The following is a 6,187-nucleotide window of genomic DNA, read 5'->3' on the forward strand; positions in this document are numbered from 1 at the left end:
CACATTACAAGAGGTGAGGTGGAGTGCTTTGGCGTTAAAGTGGCCGTTTGTAACCCTAACCGGGATGCCTGGAGGGCGCCAACTTTCCAGAGTGTCGTAAGCATTACCGTAATTTTCTTCAGACGCTTTGAACCCTGCTGCACATACAATGCTGCGGTCAATTTATGGATTTTTCCAGGCTTGTAAGCTTCACATTCTGCCTATAAATTTAGCTTAGTCACATCAGACCAATGACATTGCCGAACGGGGCACAGTGGAGCAATCTAAATTGTTCACATGAAATCAAACACACACACACAGTCATTTCGTCAGGCGTTATGGACTCACCCTCATCATGGCAAAGACACAACGTAATGCACACGATGCAGCTTTCAAATTGAAGGCAATCAATCTGGCTATCGAAAAAGGAAATAGAACTATTGTGGGGAACGGAAATCCACTTTCACCAGTAGGTTGGGAAACGTGTGAAAAGGACGGCACAAGCTCAGAGGCGAATTTGCCTGGAGATTAAAGTGAAAACAAAGTCTGAGAAAATGTCGGACGGAGCAATTTTGAGTCTTTTCATCTCCTGACACCGAAGAAGTTCAGCGGTTTCAAAAACAGTGTGTACGCCGTGTTACAGGCCCTGTCTTTTGTTAAATTTGTGAAAGAACACAAGCGCCTGTGTAAATATTTCATGTTTCAACTGTGCAACCCATGTATACAAAATTTAATTTGCGAAAAAATTAAGTGGGTGCGTCTTATGTGTGCTCTATAGTTCTGAAATTATGGTACACCCCGCCATCTTCCGGCTTTAAGCAAGTAATGACGTTAACAAAGCTCGTACGTAAAACGCGCATACATGCATTAACTTTGTGTGTGGTCAGCTCATGATGGCGATTTAGCCCAGTTAAGCTACTAACGTTAGCTATTACTGAGTGTATATTCTATAATGATGACAACATGACCGCCCCTTTATGTGACACCACATAACGCCGTTAGTGGTGGATTACTTTGAAAGTACTAGCACGCCACATGCAGTGGGGGCGCACATTGTAGATTTTCTGCATATGACGGCTTATTGGGTTAAAAATAGTACGGTAAGCATGAAAAAAAAAGCACTGCAAAACACAGTCATGCTGGTAAAATGCTAACCTAAGTGCATTAAAGGGCACAACAATGGCACTTATTTCATAGTTCTAAAATTGTTGTCGACAGGTAAAATTCCCCACCAAATAAACACAGTAGTGACTTTAGGCTTGTTTCGTAACGAGGTTCAGCATATTTTGGAACACCTATTGTTAGCTCCAAAACGTGTGCGGGCCTACACCAACAGAAGACTGGAGGCAACTTCATATTGTGTAGTATGTGTTTTGGTAGCTTCTTCATCCTGAATCACAATATTTTGGGGCAAAATTTGATTTGAAGGAATAATCAAATATGTCTGTTAGATGCATTGTTGCAGATTGTAGCAATAAAACTAATGAAGGGGTCCGCCTGCATACATTTCCAAATGATGGGAATGTGAGGAAAGTATGGACCTCATATTGACTCATGCAAAATGGGACAGACCAGCGATTTTTTTCATGACTTTGAACAAGAAATTTATTTAAAAAATGTATGACTCATGCCAAATGTATTCCCGAAATATCAGGAGCAAAGAATAAGTCAAAACCAGCAGGAAAATTCTGCAAAGTTGGATGTCAAATTCAGATTTTTTTTGTCGAATCCGATCTTTTTAGTAGCTGTTCACATGACAGAAAAAAGAGATTTCAAATGTGAATGCAATCTGACCCGCATGCGGACATGACTGCAGTGTTTACGGAAGTGAATATGGCTACACCTCTTGTCGCATTTGTGGCAAATTCAAGGATTTTGTGCAATCAAAGTCAACATTTTCTGAATCAAATGACTGCGCGTAGAAGATTAAGAAGGAATGGGACAAGTGTTTTGGCTCCCGAAGTTTTACGGGTTATTTTGCTTTGATGTCTGCTTGAAGAGTGTGTCTATGGACGAGCAGTTGGAGACAGGAGTGGTGGAACTTTCACGTGAGTGCCTCAAACATTATTTTCCCCGGTTTTCTGCTCCGTTGTCAACTATTTATTTTATAATTGTCTAATTTAGCGAATAATTGTGACGCTTAGCATTTTTTGATGACGTTCTGATCGGATGAATGCCACCTGAGCGCGGGAGCGTTCACATTGATGGCGCAACGCATATACATCCTATTTATATCCACATGCGAAAGAGGCCTGGGTCAGATAAGAAAAATTCAGAATTGCACTGTTCACAAGGACATGAAAAAAATCAGATAGAGTTCGCATAGCGGTAATAAAAAAATCGGAATTGATCTGCAGTGTAAACAAGGCCATGGAGAAAGAGCAGACCCATAACTCAAAAAGGAGAGAAAAAGAAAGTAATGTTAGTATTTTATTTTGTGTCCTCTTCTATTGAGGTTTTCCTCAAGATGTTAGAGGAAATGCTGAACGATCATGAGGCCATGGTGTCTATGGAGGAAGAGGAATGTCCGGAAATGGCGATTTCGTTTTTGCTCATAATGTTAAAGATATCAAATGTCTAGGTGGGGAAATGGGCTCCATTTCTGAAGATGACGTCACACCATGAGGGGGCAGGAAATCAAGTCTGGTGATGGAAAGGGGGCGTTCCAAACACTACTCAAAAACTAATTGATATTATGGGAAATGACTGACCGATTCATTTCCAGGAGGAAAAAATACATAAAGACAACTTGTTAGTGACATTTTTGGTCATGTGGTTCTTTAAAGTCACAGTGTCAAAATGACATAATGTTTAGTAATATGTAATAATGGAAAAACAGAGAATTATGCAGAGAGAGATTAAGTGAGAAAAACAGCAGTGATGATAGTGATATCATCCCGCATTGCTATGTATGCAAAAATTGCTATTGATCATAAAGCGAGGCTCTTTTTAGGCTACTGTGGGTGTATTTTACACTCACACTCAGCTTTGTGGAAGTTTACTGACGTGACTGCACACCTCAAAGATGCACAGAAGATAAGAGGAGAACTCCAGAAATATCCAACCATCAGACGTGGGGAAAGGAGAAGAAAAAGAACGAGGGGACGATGTGAGACAGCTCTATAAATAAACCTCCCTGCCTGCAGCCTGTGAGTAGACATGGAGTAGACCAAAGACATCAATGTGACAGCCACTCTCTACTTCCTGTCTTGGGTTTGAAGAAAACAAACAAAAAAAACAAATATTACATCTGATTCATCGATTTCCGTAAGGAGCGACATGGGCGACACGGCAGGAAATTACAGGGCTAAGATGATTAATAAGTCAAATATGTGCTGCACTTTTCATTCGGGTTCATCCTGACAATGCTGCAAAGACGCCAGCACAAAAAGACTGCGGCTGCAACATGAATTATTCACACTCCCATTTAGACTTTGTATTATTTATACAAAGAGGAAGGTTTTAAGACACTATTTCAGGGAGCACTGGTGTGGACCAGTGGGTAATGGGTGAGGCCTGTGACTGAACTCGTGCAGGTTTGATTGCCTTAGATGGGAGGGGCCATGATGGTTGAGTAGGGTTCACAAGAGTGGTTATTCAGAAGAGATATTGAGAATGAAAAGAAATAGTATTATCCATCCATCCAGCCATTTTCTACCGCTTATTCCCTTAAAAATGCAGGAGTTGTACAAAAGAAATACAAAACCTGTTTTAAATAAGATAATAACCAGTTATTTCTAAATGAGATATAAGGAGTACAAAAAATTAACAAATGAAAGTCACATGTGTTTCAATTCAAATAAATAAAAATAAAACAAAAACATTATAATCAAATATATTATTCTGTTTATTTTTTTATTAATTTCATATTTTATTAATTCATTTTAAAATGAATTATTATTTTTTAAAGAAAATACTAAGAATAGAAAAACAGTCAACTGAGGGGTCAAATGTGTTTCAGTACAAGTAAATAAAATAAAAACAGAAAATGCAAATAAAATCAAATAATTGTTTTATTTTTGTATTGTGTTTTATTTATGTATATTTTATTAATTATTTATTATTTTTAGTATTTATTTTGCAACTTTAATAATGTATTATTTTTTATTTTTTGAACGGCGATATTAAGAATAAAAAAACAAACATTTGAGGGGTCTAAATAAAAACAAAACAATATTAATCAAATCAAATAATCAGTTTATTTTTGATTAATTGCATAGATTAATAATTCATTCAAAACCATTTGTAAAATTATTAATATTTTTAAAGGATATATTACCGAAAGGACAAGCGGTAGAAAATGGATGGATGGATATTAAGAATAAAAAAAAATCAAACAATTGTGGGGTCACATGTGCTTCAATATAAAGCAATAAATTAAAAACCAAAATTTGAATTAAAAACAAATCTGTTTTTTTTTAATTAATTCCAATCCATTTATTAATTTGTCATTTTTTCTTCTGAAAATGACAAATGAGAGATGAGGAATTTTTTTTTTTTTTTTAAACAATTGAGGAGTTACATGTGCTTCAGTAAAAATAAATAACATTTATGAAAAAGACAAAACCTAATCCTACAAAATAATATATATATATTCTTTATCAATACCACAATGTATTTAATAATTGTATTTATCAATGGTTTGAAAGAAAAATCTATATTATCATTTTTATAATGTTCATGTAAATATATCACAAAATGGGCGACAACTCCCACTTAGATTGGTGTGTGTTTTGATTTATGTAAAAAAATAAAATTAAATATTTATTTGAATAGAACTCAATCACCAACAATAAACATTTGTAATTTACTGTATTATATGCACCTGGGGATAGGCTGATTGGCAACACTACAAAAATTGGCCCTATTGTGTGAATGTGAGTGTGAATGTTTTCTGTGTATCTGTGTTGGCCCTGTGATGAGGTGGCGACTCGTCCAGGGTGTACCCCGCCTTCTGCCCGAATGCAGCTGAGATAAGTTCCAGCACCCCCCGGGACCCCGAGAGAGACAAGCGGTAGAAAATGGATGGATGCATTATTGAGTAATACTGTATACATTACATATACATTAGCTAACAGCAGTCTCAGCAGATCAACAGGGAAGACTTTTTTACTGCACATTGCCTCCTGTCGACACAATCATGGGAACACAATCATTTGGAGCACAAAGGCAATACAATAAAAATGGGTACTTGGGTGTCATTCAGGCTGCACAATTAAACCACTACTTTGTATTAGGTTTCAAAGTATGTACTGATAGCGCCATCTAAATCAACTGTTAGGGCACTGCCACAATTGCCCTATTTAGTTAAGGCATTTTTCTTATGACAAATGTATCATCATTACTCTCTGTTTTGATTTGTTGGGAGAAATCCCATGGTTGTAGAGCCTTATGTTGAGGCATGTGGTATCCATTTGTCTATTGGGGGGTTAGTTGTTTTTTTTTGGAAAGGTGCACCTCATGTGTCCCGCTATTCGCTACAGCGCATCCTCTTCCATCACTCTACAAACAGGAGCACAGCACGACTCCAAATGATGATTCATAACTTCAGAAGGTTCGGTGTGATGAAGTGACAAGAGGTGAGTTTAAAATAACCACGCCCGCCCCCTTCGCCTCGCTCAGAGTGACGTCACTCATCTCCAAGGCCTAAAGCCGCGCCTTAGTCCCTGGCAAAATGAAACATTTATTCTAAATGAATTCTAATGTGCTATTTATGAGTGGATGAATACAAATGAGATAGCCTGGGAAACAAGATGACGTATGGTGATATATTACTCACGAATGGCAGAGTTGGGTGAATCAGGGTGGGGGGTATCTCAGGATTTTTTAGGGATCTTTCCTAAAATAAAAACAAGTTGAGGGCATTTGGAATCAATTTCTTGACACAACCGTGCAGGTTTGTGTTGTCTTTGTGGGTGACTCATCATGTATGTGGGCACAGGGGATTCCCCGTGTAAAATAAAAAGAATGTTGTAAGGGTGGAGGGTGGAAGACTTTGGGAGAAGGCATACAAAACAGAAGAGGGGATAGGAAAAAATAAAACATTTGGCATTGTAATAGGAGTGGGAGAGAGAAAAAAAGCTTACTACTGTGCACGAGCAAGGTATTTTGTGCTGTTGCATGGCAACCGTTTCCACAGAAATCTTCCCCGAGAACCAGCAGTACAGAGAGCATCAGTGCTGCAAAATACATACACGACAAAAAAAAC

This window comes from Nerophis lumbriciformis, linkage group LG17 (genome assembly GCF_033978685.3).
Source record: "Nerophis lumbriciformis linkage group LG17, RoL_Nlum_v2.1, whole genome shotgun sequence".
NCBI lineage: Eukaryota > Metazoa > Chordata > Actinopteri > Syngnathiformes > Syngnathidae > Nerophis > Nerophis lumbriciformis.